Source organism: Vigna radiata, chromosome 11 (genome assembly GCF_000741045.1).
Source record: "Vigna radiata var. radiata cultivar VC1973A chromosome 11, Vradiata_ver6, whole genome shotgun sequence".
Classification (NCBI taxonomy): Eukaryota; Viridiplantae; Streptophyta; class Magnoliopsida; order Fabales; family Fabaceae; genus Vigna; species Vigna radiata.
Window position 1 is genome coordinate 14,554,746 of NC_028361.1, and position 26,725 is coordinate 14,581,470.

Genomic DNA, 26,725 nt, shown 5'->3' on the forward strand with positions numbered 1-26,725 from the left:
TAAGCCTTAAAGGGTGTATTTTGATTTCAAATGAAGCATGAAAATAACTGTCTTTCAACAGTTATCACCTTCCCTTCTTCTTTCTTCTTTTTTCTTTTTCTCTTTGCACAAAAACATCAGTGAAAGATGAGATTCAATGTTAACGAAAGCAGGGTCTTGTAGGCAAAGGGTAATGCCCTGAGTACGACCCTCAATTTTTTTTTTAAATTTTCACCTTTGATTACAAAAGCCGAAAAGTGAAACCACAAAAATAGCACTCACCAGAAGCGATGTCGGAGATGGCTGAGAAAAGGCCACGTCCACCAGTGGAGGAGGCGGAGGCCGACGATTCCGACAACCTTACATCGGTGGTTTTTGGAGAATCAGCTGCAGGCTTCATGCCCAGAAAGTGCAGATTTGAGATTTTTTTGTGCAGATCTTAGATCCTTTAGTGCAGATCTGAGATCCTTGAGTGCAGATCTAAGATGTTTTGATGCAGATCTGAAATATTTTGGTGTAGATCTGAGTTTGAAGTGAAGATCTAGGGTTTATAAGTTTTGAAAAAGAAAGAAAAATAGAGTTTGGGTAAAAAATTGGGTTTGGATAACAATACAGACACTGGTAACGGGTATCCAATGGATATCCGCGGGTTGGAAGAAATTCGCGGGTTTCTTTTTATGCGGGTACCCAGCGGGTAGCTCGGCGGATAACGGGTACACTTTTGTACATGCGGGTCGGATTCGGGTATCATACTATCCGACCCGAACCCGACCCGTTGCCATCCCTAGTTGTGAGTTCTAGGGTGAAAGTAAGAAATTGGAAAATTACACACAAATGTACTTAAGGGTGAAATTTTTTAGTCTTATGTAGTGAACAACTACAAAAACATAACATGCAGGAAATAAGGTAATTGATTGTTATTAAAAAGGGAGGAATTGGGACTAGGAATGCAAGAGAATAAGGATTTGATTGTGACAAACGTAATAGGAACATAATTATTTCCAATAATAGTTGATTTAAGTATGATTTAGAAACTACAAAGAAAACTTTTTGGTGAATTCAATATTATCGTGCACGTGCTATAAAGCATGAATCAAGGAAAATAAAGTGAAGAAAAATAGATGAAGGCATATATAAGATGTTAATTAGACTCTTATATTTCCTTTTACAGCTCGGTCTCTAGTTGATGACCGTTTGGTCTTATTCGTTTAGACTTGTTGTGACCTTTCGGTCGTTAGCTTGTGTTCGACCTCTTCTTTTAATGACCGAACTATCTTATGCGGGTGACCGTTCAGTCATTCGGTGTTGTTTTTTGTTTTGTTTATTGTCGTTGCTTGAGTTGGTTATATATTGTAGTCAACTTATGTTTTTTTGATGCAATTCAATATCAAAGTATTTTAGATCATTTTCTCTCAGTGTTTTTCCCTTGTTCTTTCTTCTCTAGGGTTTCTGGGTTTTCTGGTTCTCTATTTCACACTCGTACCCAACAATTGGCGCCCACCGTGGGGCACTGAATCAAGAAACTCCAGGAGCGATGGCAACCAAGTTCGACATTGAGAAGTTCAATGACCCTAATGATTTTGGGCTATGGAAGATCAAGATGGAGGCTATCTTGATACAGTAGGGATGCGATGAAGTGTTGAAGGGTGCGTTGAACATAGGTGCTGCGATGTTGATAGAAGAGAAGAAAAGAATGGTTGATAAAGTAAGAAGCGCAATCATATTGTGTCTTGGTGATAAGGCGCTGAGGGAGGTTGCGAAGGAGAAGACTGCGGATGGAATTTGGGCGAAGTTGGAATCTTTGTACATGACGAGATCGTTGGCCCATAGGTTGTGTCTGAAGCAACAACTCTATTCGTTCAAGATGACAGAATCAAGAACCATAGAGGAGCAGCTTGCAGAATTCAGTAAGATTGTTGACGATCTGGAGAATATTGACGTGAGGTTGGAAGATGAAGATAACGTTGTTATCTTTCTAAATGCTCTTTCAAGAACCTTTGAGCATTTCAGGGATGTGTTGCTCTACAGTAAAGAACAAGTGATAACGCTAGAGGAGGTTGTGATGTCAATTCGAACCAAGGAGTTTCAAAAGCTCCAAGATTCGAAGGCAGCCGAGGAGGTGGCATGTGGGCTGATTTCGGTGAAAGGGAAATGGAAGAAGTAGGCTAGAAATGGGAAATCGAAACCAGAAGGTGTGAAATAGGTGAGATGTTTCAAGTGCCAGAAGATTGGACTAATGAGGAAGTTCTGTCCAGAGAAGGGAAAGGTTTTCTAGTCACAGGAAACTGCTGATGTGGTAGAGGCGTCTGAGGGATATGAATTTGCTGGTGTTCTGGTGGCTTCGTCTGAAGATTCTCAAAGGAGTTGGGTCATGGATTCTGGGTTCACCTATCAAATGTGCCTGGTGAAGGAGTTATGTTGGAAATAGGATGACTTAGTTTCAACACCAAGAGGGGGGGAAGGGTGAATTGGTGAGGTTTAAAAATTAGAGTCTTTTCAAAATCATTTTCGCAAAGTATAAACCTTTACATAGTTTCTTGAATCGCAAGGAATGAAAAGTTTAAGTGTAGCGAAAATACAAAGTTGACTACGTAAACAGTAAAGTCGACTTAATGTAAAAGAGTGTAGGGTTAGAGAAAACAAACACAAAGTTTTTATACTGGCTCGGCCTCAATGCCTACATCCAGTGTCCTTCCACAATCCGGAAGCAAATTCACTATAATGGTCAAGGTTTTCACAACAAGGTTTTTATAGAGACCTCTACGTCAAAATGTAAAACACCTTTCTAACCCTCTAACCAAAATATAGGCAGCAACACAAAGATCTGCAGCAAGATATCCCTTCTTCTGCAATCTTCAACCCACTTTGAACAATCCTCAAAGTGTCAAAACTCCACGAGTCCACCTCCTGTAATCCCAACAGGACAACAACAATCTTTCCAAAGATTGACAGAAATCTTTATCAACTGATGAACACCACAACTTGCAGAATATGATCAACTAGTAAGCACAAAATTCCTCTCCTTTAGAACCTCTTCAAAGAAAGATCTCCACCGTCTTCTTGATGAGTTCTTAGAACATTTAGTCACAGGATCTTAATCTGAAAACAACAAATGAAAATGTCAGTTAATCCAAAGTCTCTGTATCAACATAATCACGTCTATTTTTAGTTTTCTATAAACCAGACGCTCCTGTAGTTGACTATGCTACTAATGAAGTCTACTGTTATCAGATAGTTATAACAGTTAAGCAAATTAGTAGCAGTCATAACAACCAAATTGATTTTGCATTCAATACAATTGACTTTCATTTAATGGTTTAATAGACATTTGAAATATAGTCGTTATTCTACACAAACATTAACAGAATTTCAAATCAAATCACTAACTAAGTCGGATCCACTACGCATGTAGTCGACTTAGACACATCAGCTCAGTATGAAAATCTTTTCAATGCAAAATCAAACACAACACTGCTTTTGAAAATCTGTGCATAGTCATGAGTTTTAATTGACTCTCTTCATAATGAAGTCGATTGAAAACTTGCAGTTATGCCACACAATATAAGTTAATCAAAGTGCATGTGGTTTTCTTTTAACAAACAAATGTAATGCACTCATAACTGATGTATCAGATATAAGATAACTGATTATGCATTGATATACCAGTATCAACACAAACATGTTCATTTAGATAGCATCCACAACAAAGAATAGAACATGTAACATTGTTGGGGCAAATCGGCAAGTTACCGAGTCACACAAGTAATATAAAATGGTAAGACCAAGTATCGTATCCTAGAGGACTCTCGGGACTAAACAATTGTGTGAAAACGGGATTAATTAAGACTTAGAATAAAAGAGATCATGGGTATAGAGTGCAAAATAATAAAATAAAATAAAATGCAATTGATCAATGGCAAAGGAGCATAGAGATGAACGAAGGTTGATTTATATTATATGGGTATGTTGTTGGGGTTTGATTTCACCAAGTTCCCTCTCACGTATATAAGATTCTTCTTTATGAATTAATGCAAACATCCATCACTAAATCACTTAAACCCGGTCCCTCGGTAAATAAGTCTGTCCCTAATTACCAGTTCATACAATTCCTAGCATTTGTGGTAAAAAGATGTGAAGATCATGAGGTTAAGACGACTAAGACTCATACCTTCATCTCTGAGAAATATAACCCTTAGGAGTAATTCAACAACAACCTGATTTGAAAGGAACCTCCCGACACTCATGCAATTAATAGATAATGCTATTGTATAAGCTAGAATAAATCAGATGAATCACTCTAACAATTAATGAAAAAACATATGAAATTAAGAATCTATTCAAATACATGAGAGTTTACAAGGCTACATCATATCCCAACAACAAATAGAAATTAGTTCCCCATAGACATGGGGGAACTCTATGAACAATGGAAGAAAGAAAGAGAGAATGGAAGACTAAGAAATGGCTAAGAGTCCTTTGTTATGCTCTTCTCTGCCACGGATGAAAAAGCTAGAGCCCAGGGTCCTTTAAATAGTGTCAGAGGCGTCCCAGAGTACGACCCGGTCCAAAAGAATATAAATAGAACAGAAACAAGGCCTGATCCACGTGAAATCACGCCCAAGCATCGCAGGGAGGACTCTCGGGCGAGAATTGAAGGTCATGTAAGGCCTGGGCCTCAGATTTGGATGCCCAAGCTACGAAGTTCCACAACCCGAGCGTCGGGGGCCACCGCCCGAGCTTTGAGCGTCAATTCTAGTTGCGTGGTTTGCGCTCCTAGACGATCGGGCTTCGCGTTTTCCCTCCTTCTGGTGCCTTTTTATCCTCTTCTGAGCTCCATCTTGTTGGCTTTTTACCTCTTCTTCCAGTATTACCTCAATCTCTGTCAAAACAAGGGGAATTTGTTAGAAAACCATTGAAATCAACCTCAACTCTCTTATTCACATATTTTATTGAAAACAAATGGGTCCAAGAAAGTTTATAAGTGAAAAAGGGATCTTTTAGTATCAAAATCACATAGCAAATAACGGTGTTTTAAACCGTTATCACAAGCCCAAACTTAGAACTTTGCTTCAATTCAATCAGGATCAATGTGATGCATTTTTAACAGGTGCTATCCTTAAGAGTGATCAATCTACCAAGCAAAGATGCAATCAGAAATTCACAAAACTATTCCTCACTAGGGGAAGTGTTTCACTCAAGCACTCAAAAGTATATCACTCAAGCACTCAAAAGTGTTTAGCTCACAGGTGTATGGTGTGGAGTTTCTCTCTGTTATCACAATGTCACACAAATTAATTTTGCGTTTCATTTAACCACAATCAAACATTCTGACAAACAGGTTATCATCACAAGGGTTTTTCATGGCTTGTAACTTGGCTAGGCTAAGAAGGAAATTGGTTTTTCTGGTCAGCAAAGTTCCTTGAGTAAAGAAAGAAGTTTTAAGAATTTGTTATTCAAGAGCAACTCTCTTCCTTTTTCCCAGCTTTCCCTTGTAGTGAGCTCTTTTCTTTTCTGTTGAATTTTCTTTTCTCATATTTTTTTCTCTTTGCTATTCATTTGCATTTTTTTATTTGCTCACTGCCTAGAGAAGTGGGTTGTTACCTGGCAACCCCAAACTTGAACCTTTATCAGTACCTCATCAAATGATCTTAACTTAACTCAAGGTAAACATTTTTTTCAAAAAGGTTTTTCAAGTCATGCATAAGGTTGAAGGTTCAAAGGTTGGAACAAATTGTTCTCTTTTCAGTGGGCAAAAATTATGTGAATGCTAAAAGAATAAGGGATAACAAAAGATGGCCTTGATCATATGGAACCTGTAGGCAAGGAGTTCAATCATAGAAAATTTGGGCAAAATCGTTCATGCTTCCAAAGTAATAACTATTATTTAAAAATAAATCTGAAGCTCAAAACTCACACAGGTAAAATCATAAGTCTCAAAATTCAGAAAAACATCTTGCTTAGTATCTCAATCAAACTTTATCTCAAGCACCTATCTCACAAATTGGGATTCATCACTTATAGCACATCATCTCAACTTCAATCAAGCACTAGAATCTCATAAAGGAAAACTTATCACACAAAACAGACACAATTGAATCAAAGCAGTTTAGTTCATTCAAGCAGAGCACAATAAAAATAAAATAAAACAAAAATAAAAATTAAAACAAAAACAAAAGTAATAATTAAATGTTCAGAGAACTGGGTTTCCTCCCAGCAAGCGCTTCTTTAATGTCACTACCTTGACCCAGTGTTCATCATCATAACATCCATCAGTAGATGTTGTTAGTAACATCCATTAGTAGATGTCTAGTCACGATCCTCTTCCATAACAGTATCCATCAGTAGATGNATCCATCAGTAGATGTTGTTAGTAACATCCATTAGTAGATGTCTAGTCACGATCCTCTTCCATAACAGTATCCATCAGTAGATGCTCTCTCAAAGTCTTCCAGCATGCATCAGTAGATGCGAATCTTTCTCATCAACATCCATCAGTAGATGTTAATCTTTCTCTTCTTCATCAGCATCCATCAGTAGACACTGTCAGTACTGCCATCAAAAGCAACGTATAACCTAAAAAAAAACTCAAACACACAAAAACAAAATCAAATCCACACAAATAATAAAATAAAATAAAATAAAATAAAATAATATTAAAATCAAATGAAATAAAATAAAATAAAATCAAATAAAAAAATAAAATAAAATAAAATCAAATAAGACAAAATAAAAGATAGAAAATTCAGAAATTGGGTTCAAGATATTTTTTTCTTTTTGTTGAATTTTTTTACGAATGTAATATAAACAGGAACCTGTTGCAGTGTCCTAATCATAGGAACTTTAATCTCCAATTTCTTGAAGATTTTCATGAAACGCTCAAACTATTTTTCCTTTTTCTTCCTATGATCCTTCTCTTGGTGAGGTAGGGGTTTTTCATATGCTTCTTTCTTTTTGCTTTCATCCTTCCCCTTTTTCTTTTCCTTAGGACACTCCTTAAGGCACAAAGGACTTTTCTTTTCTCTCTCAACCTTTTCTTTTTCTTCCTCTACATCCTTCTCTTTTTCTCTCAAACATTTTTTTTCTTCTCCCTCATCTTCCTTTTTTACCTCTTTCTCTTTCTCACTCATACTCTCTTCTTTTTCTTCCTCTAACTTTTCATCACAAACTTTGCCACCTTTGGTGATAGTGGCTTGGTGTTTGCTTTCACTGCAATCCTTCATATTGGCCCCAAGATTGTTCATCTTCTGAATTATGAATTGGCACTGCACTTCCATCCTTTCGGATGTTGCTTGAGTGTTTTTCTAAATTGAGAGATATTCCTGCATGAACCACTGAAGGGTCTCCTCAAGGTTTGTAGCACTGTTTTCTTGTGGTGGTCTAGTGAATAGTCCACCAACTTGTCCATATTGAATTTGATTTGCGCTTGAGTGAGGTTCCCATTAGTAGTTGAAATTACCTTGGCAGAACTGCATCCATGTTAGATGATATTGTGAGGCCTGTGAAATTTTCTCTAGAGAAGGTTCTCTAGATAATCTATTTCCTTTAGGCCTCCTTCAAGTCCCTGCACAAAAATTCTAGAGAGAGATTGTTAGTACAAAAATAAAAATGTGAAAAAATAAAAATTAGGGATTGAAAAATAAAAGTAAAAATGCAAAATAAATATAAGAAAATAAAATAAAGTCAAAATTAATCTAGGATCACACAAATAGAATAGCTTAAACCGTGAGTCCCCGGCAACGACGCCAAAAACTTGTTGGGGCAAATCGACAAGTGTACCGAGTCGCACAAGTAATATAAAATGGTAAGACCAAGTATCGTATCCCAGAGGACTCTTGGCGCTAAACAATTGTGTGAAAACAGGATTAATTAAGACTTAGAATAAAAGAGATCATGGGTATAGAGTGCAAAAATTATAAAACAAAATAAAATGCAATTGATCAATGGATAAGGAGCACAGAGATGAACGAAGGTTGATTTATATGAGATGGGTATGTTGTTGGGTTTGATTTATATAAGAATTCTTGTTTGTGCATTAATGCCAACGTCCCTCACTAAATCACTTAAACCCGATCCCTCGGTAAATAAGTCTGTCCCTAATTACCTGTTCATACAATTCCTAGCATTCCTGGTAAAAAGATGTGAAGATCAAGAGGTTAAGACGACTAAGACTCATACCCTCATCCCTGAGAAATATAACCCTTAGGAGTAATTCAGCAAGAACTTGAATTGAAAGGAAAATCCCGACACTCATGCAATTCATAGATGATGCTATTATATAAGAAAGAATAAAACAGATGAATCACTCTAACAATTATTGAAAAAGCATATGAAATTGAGAATCTATTCAAATACATGAGAGTTTACAAGGCTACATCATTTCCTAACAACAAATAGAAATTAGTTCCCCATAGACATAGGGGAAGTCTATGAACAATAGAAGAAAGAAAGAGAGAATGGAAGACTAAGAATTGGCTAAGAGTCTATTGCTATCCTCTTCTCTGCCAGGGATGCAAAACCTAGAGCCCAGGGTCCTTTAAAAAGTGTTAGAGCCGTCCCAGAGTGCGGCCCGATCCAAAAGAATCAAAATAGAGCAGAAACAGGGCCCGATCCACGTGAAATCACGCCTAAGCGTCGTAGGGAGGACTCTTGGGCGAGAATTGAAGGTCATGTAAGGCTTGGGCGTCAGATTTGGACGCTCAAGCTACGAAGTTCCACAGCCCGGGCGTCGGGGGCCACCGCCCGAGCGGCGAGCGTCGATTCTGGTTGCATGGTTTGCGCTCCTAGACACTTGGGCTTCGTGTTTTCCCTCCTTCTGGTGCCTTTTTAGCCTCTTCTGAGCTCCATCTTCTTGGATTTTTACCTCTTCTTCCAGTATTACCTCAATCTCTGTCAAAACAAGGGGAATTTGTTAGAAAACCATTGAAATCAACCTCAGCTCTCTTATTCAGATATTTTATTGAAAACAAATGAGTCCAAGCAAGTTTATAAGTGAAAAAGGGATCTTTTAGTATCAAAATCACATAGCAAATAACAGTGTTTTAAACCGTTATCACAAGTCCAAAAAAAGGTTTAAACCTAAAAAAAAATAAAATGCAATTGATCAATGGAAAAGGAGCACAGAGATGAACGGAGGTTGATTTATATGAGATGGGTATGTTGTTGGGGTTTGATTTCACCAAGTTCCCTCTCATGTATATAAGAATTCTTGTTTATGCATTAATGCCAACGTCCCTCACTAAATCACTTAAACCCGATCCCTCAGTAAAATAGCTTGTCCCTAATTACCAGTTCATACAATTCCTAGCATTCCTGGTAGAAAGATGTGAAGATCAAGAGGTTAAGACGACTAAGACTCATACCCTCATCCCTGAGAAATATAACCCTTAGGAGTAATTCAACAAGAACCTGAATTGAAAGGAAAATCCAGACACTCATGCAATTCATAGATAATGCTATTATATAAGAAAGAATAAAACAGATGAATCACTCTAACCATTAATGTAAAAGCATATGAAATTAAGAATAAATTCAAATACATGAGAGTTTACAAGGTTATATCCTTCCCCAACAATAAATAGAAATTAGTTCCCCTTAGACATGACAAAACTCTATGAACAATTGAAGAAAGAAAGAGAGAATGGAAGACTACGAATTAGCTAAGAGTGTATTGCTATGCTCTTCTTTGGCAGGGATGTAAAACTTAGAGCCCCAGGGTCCTTCAAATAGTGTCAGAGGCATCCTAGAGTTTGGCCCGGTCCAAAAGAATCAAAACAGAGCAGAAACAGGGCCATTTCCACGCGAAGTCACGCCCAAGCGTCGCAGGGAGGACTCTCGGGCGAGAATTGAAGGTCATGTAAGGCCTGGGCGTCAGATTTGGACGACCAAGCTACAAAGTTCCACCGCCCGGGCGTCGAGGGCCACCACCCGGGCGGCGAGCGTTGATTCTGGTTGAGTGGTTTGCGCTCCTGGACGCTCGGGCTTCGCGTTTTCCCTCCTTCTGGTGCCTTTTTAGCCTCTTCTAAGCTCCATCTTCTTAGCTTTTTACCTTTTCCTCCAATATTACCTATATCTCTGTCAAAACAAGGGGAATTTGTTAGAAAACCATTGAAATCGACCTCAACTCTCTTATTCACACATTTTATTGAAAACACATGAGTCCAAGCAAGTTTCTAAGTGAAAATTGGTGCTTTTAGTATCAAAATCACATTACAAATAACGGTGTTTTAAACCGTTATCAAACACATAATAATACACGTGTTATTAATAATGTGTTGTCATGATAAAAAACCAGAGCAACTAGAGCAATGTGAGATTAAGGTTCAGCTAAACTAGTGCTTTCCTTATCAACAATCTCAACAAGTTCTTTGAGAGTCTTGATCAGAAGATGTGCTCTTCAAGAACATCATGAGGTTTCATCGTGGAACAGACAATGTGGAATTCCTTCAAATGCTTATGTGGACTCTAACCTGCAAGGCCATCAAAAATGGGCACCAAATGGATCAGTCTAGTCTTGAGAACAAATGGAACGTCCTCATCAGGATTATGGATGCACAAGCTTTCGATATCGAAATGTGCAGCCATCTCCCTAAAAGTCCTTTCACGAGGTGGAGGTTGTGCCATATTGTTCTCAGTGTGAAAAACAACAGAATCAGAATCAGAATCAAGTGCAGATGCAACAGATGCAGTGGATGCAATATGCACAGAGTACTCAGTAGTGGGATGCACAGTATCTAATGGAACAGACTCAAAAACATACTCTTAAGACAAATTCCTAGAATGCCTAACTAACCTATGAAACGTCCTATCAATCTCAGGATCAAAAGGTGGTATGAATCCAGGATTTCCTCTAGTCACGCACTCTTGCAGACCAATCTAATGTGGTTGGCCCTTTTCACTTCAATAGCATAGCCATGCCTGCGGATCAAAATACCAACATGGTGATGAATCTAGCTCTTATACACCTGGTGCAAAGCAACCAATTTCACGGTTTGTCAAATGAAAACCTGATGGGTGTCGTGGCCCATACAAATTTGATTGCAATTTAGAAATGCAGTATAATGCTAGGGAATGACCCCTAGGTCGTCTCTCAAGGACCAACTGCGGTTCAGAGTCAAGTCTAACACGAAAGGGGGGGGGGGTTGAAAAGTGTTTTTGCGAATACGAATAACTAAATTAAAACGAATGGACATTAAACTCAACTGTGTAAGTTAGAAAACATCAAGGTAAAATAAAGTGTTAATCCCAACATTTCAACAAATAATTATCTAAACACAAGTGAGACTATAAAATGCAACACTAAATTAGAGACATCAAAAGCAACTAATCCTACTATGCAAATNAATGCAAAACAAAGGGGTAATTAAACATGCTTTTTCATCCATCAATTATGTGACCAATATTCATCTACCAAATGAAATTAAAAGTGCAATTAGCTTGAGAAAACCCCCTTGGGCCGTGAGCTCCTAGTCCACCAAGGCCCAACTTCAATTCTTGACCTTCTTCCTTAAATGAACCATGCAAGATGTGTTGACTCTTTGTCTCATTTGCACCATACTTCAAGACAACAATCATGTGCCTTCCATATCATTCAAAACCGTCCCACCACTCCTTTCCATGCAGCAAAAACAAAACCACACACCAAGCCACACAAATTTACGTGAGCCACACAATTGTTGGGTGCAAAGAATGCTTCTAAAAAGTCCACAAGTCAAAGGGGTGCTTTAATCTCTCTTTCAAGATGCCACATGTGCAAGGTCAAGGCAAGGGAAAACAATCACAATAACCTACCATCTCCAAAGCTACTCACGGCAATTTCAAGTGATAGCAAGACAAAACCAAAATGGAAATATTCCTTCCTATAGAAAATGTCCCCTTCATGTGCATGGTCAAATGAGGTAAAGAATTAAATGAAGCATTCTCTCTCCTTGCACCACTTTTTTCGGTTTTTCTTCAACAAGCAACATTCAAATTGTTCCTTCCATTCTCCATACCGAGAACACACGCAAAGAAACCCAAGTTTCAAATGCAAATTAACACAAGCATAGCAAAACCAAGTTCTACCTTCATAAATCCAACTTCACCACTCANNTTTCTTCAACTTTTTTGACCAAAACAAAACCAAACCTCTAGCTTCCCTAGCATTACCGTCCAGCCACCATCATCAATCACAAAGTCCAGCTCAAAATATGCTTCCAAACATAAAAAACAAAATGCTATAAGAAAATGGTTCAAGAATCCAATACCCATGTACCAACTTAAGCCTTTTTCACTACCAAACTTGACAACAACTCCATTTTCATCCTCCAATCCAAGAAACTCAATATAAATTCGAATTCACTGCAAAAAAATGATGAGAAAACCGAAATGAACAATGGGTCTCCCTTCCATCAAAGAAACCACCATGAAAAAGCAAAGAAGAAGCTTCAAACTCAAGCATTCAACCTTCAAAACGAAAATCTAAAGAGAGAAATGGTAGAGCTTCATTCCATCAAGCAAGAACAAGCATTGTTGCAAGCAATAGAAGAAGAAAAACATGTTCTTGTTCATTCATGGTTGAAAACCGAAAATGGCACACCAAGGCTCCAAGAGAGAGTTCATACAAGGCAAAGCTAAAGCAAAAATGTAGAATGAGTGAGTTGTAGTGTGTCTCGGCAAAATGCCCTAGGAAATACCGTTCCCTCTCAAAAATAGATGGGGTCCACCTCCTAAAAACCTAGGGTTTTGGTGCCAAGTGTCCCACACATTGGGCTTCTACAAAATTTGCCACAAAAGGGCCCAAATGCACTTAATCTAATTAAGGTTTCTAAAAAAAAACAAAATTACAACTTTATTAAAATGGAAATGGCTAAATGTTGAGTCTTGAATGATTATGCCACCATCCTTAATGCTCCAATTGATGTTTCCCAAAATTTCCCTACAACCAAAATACACTTAATCAGCTCAGAAAACCCAAATTAGCACAATTACAAATTTCCGACCAAATTAAGCAGCATTCGGAAAACGGGGAAATAACAGACAATTAAACACAATTCTCTGGTTTATTTAAGTGCAATAAACTAAATATAGTTCAAGAACTAACCACTCATCCAAACCCATATGATCATTTGACAACGTTTGGTGAAATTTGCAATACAGTGAAGATGGCAGGTGTTTCAGATGAAAGAATAAAGCTTAGCTTATTTTCCATTCTCACTGGGAAGCAATGCTAAGACCTGGTTGAATTCCTTTCCTGCAGGAACATTTACCACCTGGGAAAATGTAGCTGAAAAATTTGTCAAGAAATATTTCCCACAATCTAAAGTTATACAGGGAAGGCTGGAAATTTCATCATTCAAACAAGGCATGACAGAGACCCTCGGGAAAGCATGGGATAGGTTTAAAAGCCTATTGAAGAAGACCCCAGTTCATGGGTTTGATAAGACAACCATAGTTCTTACATTCCTTAGAGGGGTAAATATGCACTCAAAGATGATGTTAAATGTTGCAGCTGGAGGGGATATATTAAAGAAGACTGAGGATGAGGCTTATGAACTAATTGAAAGCATGGCACACAATGAAGAAAGTCAAAGCGAAAGTGTTGCGTGTACTCAAGAAAATAATCCTATGCTTGAGCAGAATATAATAATTGCCCAGCAATTGGAGACAATTATTCAAAAATTGTCTGTTTTACCACAAGAAAGGATAGAAGTTTCAGAAATCTCAGAGCAACCTCAGTTCATGCCAATACAAAGGAGTACAGAGTCTGAAGAACTTTTTCAGAAAGTCATGAATAGCAGTATATTATATGTAGATCGGAGGGAGAAAAGAGAAGTATGTGACATGAGTACAAGAAGTGGGAGAGTTTTAGAGGAGAGAAGAGTTCAAGAAAAAGAGAGTATTGAGAAAAAGAATGAGCAAGAAGAAGAGAAGGAGAGAGAAAAAAATATGATGAAAAAAAATGAGGGTGTTAGTCAAGAAGGAGAGGTTGAAAAAGAAAAGGAAAGGGAGTATGTTAAACCTTTGCCTTATCCAAAGACATACTCAAGAATAGAAAAAGAAAAGCAGTTTGAAAGATTTATGGAGATTTTCAGGAAGCTGGAAATAACCATACCATTTTCTGAAGCACTTCAGCATATGCCGTCATATGCCAAATTTTTAAAAGAACTTCTCATGAAAAAAAGGAAGTATGTTGAGAAGGAAACCATTGAGGTGCAAGGGAATTGCAGTGCAGTCATACAAAGAAAATTACCTCCTAAATTGCAAGATCCAGGAAGCTTCACCATTCCATGTACTATTGGAGAGGTAGAAGTGGGGAAAGCTTAGATTGATTTAGGAGCTAGTATTAATCTGATGCCTTTGTCCATGTTCAAAAAAAATTAGAGGATTGGAGATTAAACCAAAAAGGATGATTCTTCAATTAGCAGACAGATCTCTTAAATATCCATACAGAGTAGCTGAAGATGTGATAGTTAAGGTGGATAAATTCTTATTCCCAGTTGATTTTGTTGTCATGGAAATGGAGGAGAATGGAGATGCACCTTTAATTATGGGAAGACCATTTATGAAGATAGCTAGGATTTTAATTGACGTGGAGAATGGGAAACTGAAGGTCAGAGTGCAGGATGAAGAGGTAGATTTTGATGTTTTTCAAGCAATGTCATATCCTAAAGATAATAAGTCATGCTTTCAAATACACATTGTGGAAGAACTTTGTATGTTGCAAGATAAGAGAATAAGAAATGCATCTATTTTGGAAAGGACTCTTATTAATGAATATGAAGATTTACACGAAGGGGAAGATAAAATGATTGAAGAATGTGTTCATGATTTGGAGACAACAAAGGAAGTAGAGGAAGCCAGTTTTGAAAGAATTGATCCCAAAGAGAAAGAAAAAGAAAGTAAACTTGAACTGAAAGAATTACTACCACATTTGAAATATGTATTCTTAGAAGATAATGGAGGAAATCCTGTCATTATTAGCACCTCATTATCTCCAAAAGAAGAAGAGAAACTGACAGAAGTTCTAAAAGAAAATAAGGGTGCTATAGGCTGGTCAATTGCAGATCTTAAAGGTATAAGGCCCACATATTGTATGCACAGGATTCTTATGGAGAATGATTATAGGCTGGTGGTTCAACCGCAGAGGAGATTGAATCCTTTTATGAAGGAGGTTGTGAGAAAGGAAGTACTGAAGCTATTAGAAGCAGGAATTATTTATCCAATTTCTGATAGCAAATGGGTGAGTCCAGTTCAGGTGGTGTTGAAGAAAGGAGGAATGATAGTGATTCATAATGAGAAAAATGAATTAATTCCTACACGAACAGTTACTGGTTGGCGGATGTGTATTGACTACAGAAAGCTAAATACAACTACCAAAAAGGATCATTTTCCTTTACCTTTTATGAATCAAATGATAGAACGCTTGGCTGGACAGGCATACTATTGCTTCCGTGATGGCTACTCTGGGTATAATCAAATTGTGGTGGATCCTGAAGATCAAGAAAAAATAGCTTTTACATGTCCTTTTGGTATTTTTGCGTATAGAAAAATTTCATTTGGATTATATAATGAACCTGCTACATTTCAAAGGTGCATGCAAGCAATCTTCGCAGAATTCATGGAAAAAAGCATAGAAGTCTTTATGGATGATTTTTTAGTATCTGGAGATTCTTTTCAGAAATGTTTAATTAACCTGGATGCAGTTCTTAAAAGATGTGTTCAAATGAATCTTGTATTGAATTAGGAAAAATGCCATTTTATGGTCACTAAAGGAATTGTGTGGGGACACAAAATTTCAGCCAGGGGGATTGAAGTTGACAAGGCAAAAGTGGAGGTTATTGAAAAGCTTCCACCCCCATCAAATGTGAAAGGAATTTGGAGTTTTTTGGGCCATGTTGGGTTCTATCAGAGATTTATTAAATACTTTTCAAAGATTGCTAAGCCATTAAGTAATCTGCTTTTCAAGGATACACCGTTTGAAATGAGTCCTAAATGATTGCAAGCTTTTGATGTACTAAAGAAGAATTTGATTTCTGCTCCAGTAATTGTAGCCCCTGACTGGAATAAAGAATTTGAGCTTATGTGTGATGCTAGTGATTATGCTATAGGTGTTGTGCTGGGACAAAGAAAAAAGAAGGTATTTCATGTTATTTACTATGCAAGCAATGTGTTAAATGAAGCCTAGTTGAATTATGTTACTACAGAGTAAGAATTTTTGGCTATAGTTTATTTAGTGGAAAAATTTAGATCTTATCTCATTGGATCTAAAGTCATAATTTACATAGATCATGCAGCTATATAGTATTTTCTAACAAAGCCAGACTCAAAGCCATGGTTAATTAAGTGGGTGTTGTTGTTACAAGAGTTTGACATAGAGATTCGGGATAAAAAGGGAAGTGAGAATTTAATTGCTGACCACTTATCTCGGCTGGTTAACACCGAAGTAACAAGTAAAGAGAAGGAAGTCTGGGAATCTTTTTCAGATGAAACTCTCTTGTACATCCAACAGAGGCCATGGTTTGCTGATATGGCCAATTATAAAGCTACAGGTGTTATTCCTAAGGAATTAAATTGGCAACAGAGGAAGAAGTTTTATTCTGATGCTAAGCAGTTTATATGGGATGATCCGTATTTATTCAAGATTGGAGCAGATAATCTTTTGAGGAGATGTGTAACCAAGGAAGAAGCGGAAGGGATCCTATGGCATTGTCATAATTCCCCTTATGGAGGTCATTACAATGGAGAAAGAACGACTGCGAAAATTATTCAGTCAGGTTTTTACTGGCCTACTTTGTTTAAAGACGCTCATAATCATGCTAGGAATTGTGATAAATGTCAAAGGACAAGAGCTATCTCAAGAAGGCATGAGATGCCGCTACAAGGAATTTTGGAAGTTGAAGTTTTCGATTGTTGGGGTATTGATTTTGTTGGGCCTTTTCCACCATCGTTTAATAATGAATATATTTTAGTGGTTGTTGATTATGTAAGTAAATGGGTTGAAGCTTTAGCTTGTCCAAAGAATGATGCCACTACGGTGATTAAGTTTTTAAAAAGGCAAATTTTCTTGCGTTTTGGAACCCCAAGGGTACTTATCAGTGACAGGGGATCTCATTTTTGTAATGCTCAGCTTGCCAAGGTACTTAGACATTATAGGGTGAAACATAAACTGGTTGCACCTTATCACCCGCAAACAAATGGTCAAGCTGAAGTTTCCAACAGAGAAATCAAGAGAATATTGGAGAAAACAGTTGCTCTTTCAAGAAAAGATTGGTCACACAAATTGGATGAGGCTTTGTGGGCGTACACGACAGCTATGAAGACCTCTATGGGGTTATCACCGTTTCAAATGGTATATGGAAAAGCATGTCACTTGCTAGTAGAGATGGAACATAAAGCTTTGTGGGCTTTGAAATTTTTAAATTTTGATCCTCATGAAATTCAAAGCAAACGAAGAAATCAACTGTTAGATATTGAAGAAATGAGGTTACATGCATATGACTCATCCAGGAGTTATAAAGAGAATGTGAAATTTTACCATGACAGAAAGCTGATAACGAGAGTCTTCAATCCAGGAATACAAGTGTTATTATTTAACTCAAGGTTGAAGTTATTTCCTGGGAAACTGAAATCAAAATGGTCTGGACCTTTTGTGATAAAGTGTGTGTTCCCAAATGGAGCTGTGGAATTGGAAAATCCAGATAATGATAGTCAGCAACGAAGTTGGGTGGTAAATGGTCAGAGGCTTAAACATTATTTGGGAGGAGAAAGGGATCAATTCTCTACGGTAATGATGTTGGTGGATCCATGAGGTTTGGGTCAGGCTCATGACGTTAAACAAGCGCTATTAGAAGGCAACCCAAGTTTTATTTTTCTCTTTTCCTTTGTACTTTTGATTTTTAGATTAGGAGTTTTATTTTGGGTTTCTATGGCTTGGCTTGTACACTTATTGGGATTATAGCTTGATTTTATATATTGCATGACGAGTCATTGAAAGGATGATTGAATGTGTGTATGTTGATATCCATGAATGGTTCACTAACTTGTGAACAGATGTGTGATGATTTATGATTGTGATTGTGATGCTAAGCAGGATTCGTGTGTGAGAAAGCATGTTGTGTGAGGTATTGAACTTCAGAGTTTTCATTGGTATATGTATTGTTCACAAAGAATCATGAATGATATTTCCTTAGTCTTGATGCTTAATTGAATTGCATGCATATGTTATATGATCAAGGCCATGTTTGGAAGCCCTTTTTTTAGCCAAGTTTTTGCCCATGATGATTAAATCTTTATACCCTTTTTGAACCTTGGCCTTAAACAGGATGAGAACGCATGATTTGAAAATAGTTACCTTGAGTTGGGTTGAAAATAATTGTATGAGAGAAAAAGGTTCAAGTTTGGGGTTGTATGCGGAAAGTTAAATGGTAAAGAAAAAACATTGAGCTCAAGTAATGAAAAAGAATAATGCATGAAAAAGAAAGAAAAGAAAAGAAGCATGAGTGAGCTCAATGTGAAAATAAAAAGGGAAGAAGTTGGGAATAAAGGAGATTGGTGATAGAGAGAGTTTAAACTTAAACCTTTTCAATGATTGAAATAGCTCTCTTAACTCAAGGATTTTGTGATCTAGAAAAACCAAATTTTCTTGATAGCCCAGCCTCATTACAAGCCTTGGAAAAATCCTTGTGATAGCATTTGCATGTGAAGATTTTAATTGTTTCAGATGAATGACAATATTGTTTTGAGTAACTTGTGAATAGTAAAGAGTGGAGTGTACCTTTAAACACTTGAGTGATTGAGTGAAACAATTGCTTGGTGAGAATTGCGAAATCCATGTTTAATTCTATGCATAGTGGATTAGTCATTCATGAATGAAACATCTGTTGGAAATTATGTGCTTATGTGAACTAAATTGGATAGAAAGCATGCATGCATTTTGATAGGATACCATTGAAAATCTAAATTGAATAATGACTTGTTGTGATAGGAAGCCAAGTTTTGTTTTGTTTGCTTAAGGACAAGCAAAGATCTAAGTTTGGGGTTGTGATAACGGTCTAAAAATCGTTATTTTCATGCATAAAATTGATATAAAAACACACCCTTTATGGCCTAGAATGAGCTTTGAATCAAGCAAAACACTTAGTTGGGTCATAGGAGAGTCAAAAGTTGGTTTTAGAGATATTATGCTTGTTTTACATTGTTTTGCAGGGTTTTAAGATTGTCGCAACCGGAATCGCGATGGGACGACGATCCAAAAAGATAAATAAGTTTGAAAAATAGATTTGGAGTCGCCACCATAGTTTATTCTGGAAAACTACGGAAAAACCGTAAAATGATAAGGCAAGGTCTACAAAACCAAATCCTGGTTTCGGAAGTCGGTTACGTGTGGGGAAGGTGTTAGCACCCCCACAACGCCTGCCCTAAGGCAGTACCTTTAACTAAATACGCGAATATGATGTGGTTTGCAAAATGTTTAATTTCCCCTAAAAAATAAAACTCTAAAGAAAACAAAATAATTTTTTTGTATTTTTTGTGCCCGACAAGGATTGACCTTGCTCCTACGTATTCTCAGTTGGACTGAGAAATCAGGGTTACGTAGTTCTTTAAAAAATGATTGGAAATTTTGTTTGGAGAATTGTTTGGAAAGTTTGTTTGGAAAATTTAGATTTTGGGGAAAGTGAGCCTGACAAGGACTAGCCTTGCTCGTAGGTATCTCCACTTTGGATGGAGAATCAAGGATCACGTAGTTCTGGCTGAAAGATTGCTTGTTTGAATATGTTTTTAGTTTTTGAAGATTTTATATTTTTTTGGTATTTTTATAGAAAAACAAAAAAAAAGGTTTTCAGCCCAAGGCCGACAGAATGGTCGCACGTGTGCTTTAACCTTTTAAAATAAATTTTTGTTAATTTTTTGAAAGAAGAAAAAAAGGTTTTCAGCACAAGGTCGACAGAATGGTCGCACGTGTGCTTGAACCTTTTAAAATAAATTTTTGTTAATTTTTGAAAGAAGAAGAAAAAGGTTTTCAGCACAAAGCCGACAGAATGGTCGCACGTGTGCTTGAACCTTTTAAAATACATTTTTGTTGATTTTTTTTGAAAGGAGAAGAAAGAGGTTTTCAACACAAGGCCGATAGAATGGTCGCACGTGTGCTTGAACCTTTTAAAATAAATTTTTGTTGATTTTTTTGAAAGGAGAAGAAAAAGGTTTTCAACACATGGCCGNGTTTTCAACACATGGCCGACAGAATGGTCGCACGTGTGCTTGAACCTTTTAAAATAAATTTTTGTTGATTTTTTGAAAGGAGAAGAAAAAGGTTTTCCGCACAAGGCCGATAGAATGGTCGCACGTGTGCTTTAACCTTTTAAAATAATTTTTGTTTATGATATTATTTTATGATTTTTATATTTTAACAAACAAACAATAATAAAACAAATTCTAAAGCTAAAGGAATAAAAGCGAAGACAATAAAAAAAAACATTACAGTCCAAATAGGCCCAATAAGGATAGGGTAAAGAAATTAAAAACCGGGGTGTTGATTGAAATTGAGGCCTCTTTGGTCCAACCCAAATACAGGGGTGCATCAGCAAAGTTGGAGGTGGCATGTAGTAATTGCTAGTCAGGCCCAAGGCCTCCTTTTTTTATTTGAATAATTGGATTGGGAGTGCGAATGGGAATGCAAGTGGTGGCGGGTAGAAAAGGTTCAGTCCAAATAGAACGGGTGCGAATGGGAGTTGTGTGTGGCGACAAGAAAAACATGCGGCCCACTGCTTGGCCCAAAATTCTTTGCCTCATTTTAGAAACGTTAGGGGTTCTATGAAATTTTCCCATTTCACCATCTGCACTCAAAGCCAGAGACTTAGGGTCTCTTCCTCTGATAAGAAGAAACCAGAGACACCCACCTCCGCCACGGCTATGCCTCAGCCTCCAATCAACCCACCACCATCGACTCTGCCAGCTATGGCGTCGACAGGGAGGAAACCCGACACCGGAGTGATCGCTGGTCACTGCAAGAACCCTCTGCTCCCATTGTCTTCGGGAGAGAGAAAACCTCCTTGTTCGTGAGCGGCTCCGGCCATTCGTCGCGCAAGTTGCCGCTGCCACCAAGTTAGGGTTGTCGCTCTCTGTCGAGCTCTTATGTCCATTGTGCCGCCGCCACTGTCGAATCGGAGGCCTGGCTCCCTCCTTCTTTTTGCGAGTGAGAAAGGTAGTTCTCTCCTTCGTGAATCGCCTCTTGGAAGAGCTTGGCCACCGTAAGTCGTAAGCCAGGGCCCCACCAGCGCCGCCGATCATCGCCTGAACTGTTAGTAGCATCATCGTCCAGGCCAGTAGTGTCGTCGCCACTTGCGGCGGCTCAACCTCTTCTACTAGTTGCATCGCTTGGCGACGCCGATGCAACGACATAACTTCCCATTCTCCTCCCTCTCTAGTTCACCTGTGTTTTTTCTCTCTTAGGAATGGTTGTGTTGTGTATTGTAGGTGAATGGGGGTTGGTGTTACAGGTGAAACAATAAAAAATTGAAGCTTATATTGTCATTGCGAACAGAGGCCAATAGTGTGTGGGTGAATGAATTGAGTAAACGAAGGTGATTATTGTTGCGTGAATGGAGGGATTAGAGAAAAGGGTGAGAGGTGGATAATGGATGTTGTTGGAGGTGCCAAACAGGTAGAGGCGTGGTTTGTGAGTGAGAATATGGTTATGGTGATGGTAGGAAAACACGGTAGAGGTTAGGAAATGGGCTAGTTTTTTTCTGTTTTCAGGTGTTGAAGAAGATGGAGGGGAGAATCTTTGCGTGATTGGTTCTTCTCTGTTTTGTTTCGGTTCTTTGTTTCTGTGTTCTCTAATGGAGGAGGTGGTGGCTAGCGAAAGGGGTTGTGTGTGAGAGAGTAGCGAGTCAATATTGGTTTGGTAGTGGTAAGTGTTGAAGAAGATGGTGAATGTGGATGTAATGAAATATGGTTTCTGTTAAGTGGTCCGTGAGGAATGGGTAAGTGATTGGTGTGTGATGGTTGCAGGGAACAGCAGGAGGGGGTCTGTGCATGAGGGAGGATGAATTCAGTTTTTTGATGGATCCCCTTCTAGTATGATCAGTGTGTATCCCTTTTGACTTGGGATTTCTTTTGTCTTTTTGCTTTTCTCGTGTACTCATTGTATCAATTGACCAAAGAAATATTCAAAATCTTCCCTCTTTGATGAATGTATGCAACTCTGCGTAGGGATTTTAGCAAGATGAGCCTAAACTTTCCACACTGCCAATGCATACATACATTTTGAGCATTGCCTTTGCGCAGGATGGTAAGCATGGTGGACCTTTGTGATTTTTGTTTTTTTTTTTCGTTTTCTTTTTTTTCTTTTTTTTTTCGTTCTTCTTTTTCCTTTTTTCTTTTCTTTTCTCATAAAAATTAAAGTAAAGATAAAAAAACAACAGAAAGAAAACTAACGTAAACTAAAACAAATAACTCTAAATAACAAAAAAGTAAAATAAAAAGTAAAAATAGAATTAAAATAAAAAAACTAATATAAAAATGAAAACAAATAAAGATAAATAAGTAAAATAAAATAAAAAAAATAGATAATATAACAAAAATAAAATGATAAAAAGAAACAAAATAAAATAAAAATAATATATTTTTGTCATCCGGACGAAATTGGATGTTGACAAAGGTGAATTAAAGATGAAAGTAAAGTAAGGAAGACTTAGACCCATGAAAGAAAGAGTAAAATGATGAAAAGAAGGGTCAAGTATGCTGCTGAGCGCCAGAATGAACCGCTTAGCGCTCAGAGCGATTAGAGGGAAACCGCTCAGCGGCAAAACTGACCGTTGAGCAGTCAAAGCGGCAAGAGGGAAACCGCTCAGCGGTGAACTTTGACACCTGGGCGGTTGTCTGTTTTTATGGGCTTGGATTTTTGATAGATTCTGTTATCTTTTTAGCCTATATATAGACCTAGTGCGACTTGAAAACATATTCTTTGGTAGAGGGAAACGTCCAGACCTACCTTACACTCCTTGGAGAAGATTTCTTGGATGCTTGAGCTTCTTTTTATCCAATCTAGGGTTTGCTTTTCCATTCTTTTCACTATATTCATCTAGTTTCACCATGACCATGGTGAACTAAACCCTTTGTTTATTCCATATGCTTGTCATATACTTGTTTATAAATTGTTGGGTTCTCATCTATGCTTAATGCTTTTATTGTTTAACTCATTCAGTAAAAGTTGTTTGTCTTTACTGATACGGGAACGTACGATAATGTCATGAACTGGTGGGAAATTTCTTGATTATGTTAATACCGCCTAGGGATACGGGTAGGATGATCAGTTGTATTTTGCTTCCGTTCCCTATGCATTATTAGTTACTGGGGGATGCTAGGGATAGCAAGCCGGTAATTAATAATAGGCTCTTTTCGCCAAGGAATTGGGTTAAGGGTAGACAAGGAAAGTTTGCATGCAATTAGATAAACAAGTGAATTAAATAAGAAGAGTAGATAGATGAGAGTGGATAAGATGAAATTGTAAACCCCAACAACTCCATTCATCCATATTTCTCCTTGTCAATTGAATCACTTGCATTTGCATGTTTAGTTTTTGTTCTTTGCATTCCAAACTGAACTTTAATTCTTTTCTCAAGTTTTAAGCGATTAGTTTACATGAAAGATTAGGCCTTTGAGTCCTTTGGGAGAACGATATTGGGCTTTACCAATTATATTACTTGATAACGATCTGGTACACTTGCCAGGGGTTCAACAGTATGCAATGAAATGTAAAGAGATAATGAAATAGTTATGTTAAGACTTCAGCAAGTGTACTGAATCGCATCAAGTAATAATTGTTAGGAAACAGGTAGGCTGCATTTTACACGAAGAGGGGGGTGAATTGGTGTTAGTTCAAAAACAAAATCTTTTCGCAATCTTTATACAAAAGTATAAAGCTTTTTTATCTTTCTTGAAATGCAAGCAGTGAAAATCTCTATGCAGCGGAAAAACGCAATTCACTGCAAGTCGACTGAAATAAAAAGTGCAGGGATAGAGAAAATTAAACACTGGTTTTTATACTGGTTCGGCCAACAATGCCTACATCCAGTATCCTTCCAACCCAGGAAGGAAATGCACTATAATGGTTGCGGTTTTTACAACAAGGAATTTATAGATGCCTCACACAAAAATATAAATCTCTTCTCTAACCCAAAACCAAAATATAGTTGCACAACAAAAACCAGAATTGCAGAAAGAATCCTCTCTTCTACAATCTGAACCCACGTCGAACGATCCTCAACGTGTAACCAACACTCTTCACAGGATGCCAAGCCTATCACAGCAGACTTCACTGGATGCCAAGCCTTCAATTCAATGCAACATTCTTCACAGGATGCCAAGCCTTCAAAGATCAATCAAGACGCACCTTCTTCGTGCAGATAATGATCAAGCAGTCAGCACATAAGCCTTCTCCCTTTGAATCTCTCTCAAGAAAGATCCCCACTGTCTTCTTGGAGAATTCTTGGACCTTAACACAGAGAATTCAATCTGAAACAAGAAATGAAAGTGTCAGAGTATCAAAAGTCACAGAATAACTCGCGTTTTGTCTATTTATAACTTTCTGTCAGTCAGATAGATTCTCACTCGAATAGCCTACTAATTCAATCGACTGTATTAATACAATTATAATAGACTGTCAACACAGAGGCTCTCAGTCAACAAAAATCCACACACATTCATTACTATTGAAAAAGTCATGAATGTTTAACTAACTTTTAAAAATATAGCTGTTGGAGCGTGTAAGCATAACAGAATTCCAAAACAGATCAACAACACAGTCGAATATGCAATATACAATGTCGACAGACACATGTAAAAATTCCTTGAAATTCTTTTCAACTCAAAATATCACACAACACTGATTCTCAAAAGTTGTACAAAGGTTTTAGAATAGTCGAATCCATTATAGGTGTATTCGACTTGACTAGAACTTTGTCACACAAATATAAGTTCACGAAGGTGCTAGTGATCTTTTACTTCCAGAAATGTGAAATAAAATGTTTTTACTCAACCAGTTCATATTTCACATATTCATACAATCATGTTCCACAAATATATCACACAATCAATCATAGGAACATACATTGCAGTACGTCAAAACATGTTCAACAGATATGACAAATAATTCAGAACAAGAACATGTAATATTGTAACATATATATTGTTATTAAGCATTGTGTTGTCACCATCAAAAACTGGTTTGATATAGAGTTTGTGTTCTCAACAATCTTCCCCTTTTTTGATGATGCACAACCATGATTAATAACTCAACCATGTTTGTACAGTTCAACATATGACAGAGTAATAACATATATCAGAAACACTTAATACAGTTCAGTTACTCTGCATATGGATAATGGTCTAAAAATTGTTATTTTCATGCTTAAAATTGATATCTAAACACACCCTTTATGGCTTAGAATGAGCTTAAAATCAAGTAAAACACTTAGTTGAGTCATGTGAGAGTCAAAAGTTGGTTTTAGAGATATTTTGCTTGTTTTTGCATTGTTTTGCAGGGTTTTGATGAGAATTGAAGATGGAAGTGAAGTAGGGATGACTTAAACTCATGAAGGAAGGAGAAAAACGATTAAAAGAAGAGTCAAGTGCACCGCTCAACGCCAATTCCAGCGTTGAGCGCCAGTTTCTTGGTGAAGCCACTGATTCTCGCCTGAACGATGTCGTTGAGCGTTTTGTGTGATTAGAGGGCCACCGTTGAGCGGTGTATTGGACCGCTGAGAGGTTTTGCAATTAGAGGCAAACAGCTGAGCGGCCAAATTAGGCGCTGAGCGTCCATCAGATGGACCTGGGCTTAAATTCTGTTACTTTTATGCGCTATAAATAGCCCTAGTGCGAATCTCAAAGTATTCTTTTGGCAAGCAGAGAAGTCCAGAGTTGTTCTACACTCCTTGGATGGTTTTCTTTGGATGCTTAGGCTCCAATCTACCAAATTTAGGGTTTATTCTTCCATTCATTCATTTTATTCCATCTAGTTTCACCATGTCTATGGTGAACTAAACCCTTTGTAGTTGGGGAACAATGTAATCTTTTGAAACTCTTTTATATCAAAATTCTTATTTTATTTATATGCTTGCATATGCTTATATTATCAATTGTTGGGTTCCTTATCTGTATTTAATGCTTTTATCGTTTAACTCATTCGGTAAATGTTGTTTGTCTTTGTCGATATAGAGACGTACGAGGATGATGAGTGGTTATTTCTTGAACTATATTTAATTTATTGCACTTAAATAAACCATGGAATTGTTTTAATTGTTTGTTATTTCCCCGTTTTCCAAATTCTGCTTAATTTGGTCGGAAATTTGTAATTGTGCTAATTTGGGTTTTCTGAGCTGATTAAGTGTATTTTGGTTGCAGGAAAATTTTGGGAAACATCAATTGGAGAATTAGGGATGGTGGGATAATTATTCAAGACTCAACATTTAGCCATTTTCATTTTTATAAAGTTGTATTTTCGTTTTTTTAGAAACCTTAATTAGATTTTGTGCAAATTTTGTAGAAGCCCAATGGTGGGACACTTGGCCTAACCCTAGGGCTTATTTTAGGAGGTGGACCCCACCTATTTTGAAGGGAAAAGGCATTGTTTAGGGCAAAAGGCTGAGACATTCACAACAACTCTCACATTCCACACTTTTGCTTTAGCTTTGCCATGTATGAACTCTCTCTTGGGAGCCTTGGGTGCCATTTTCGTTTTTGAGCTTTAATGGAACAAGATCATGTTTTT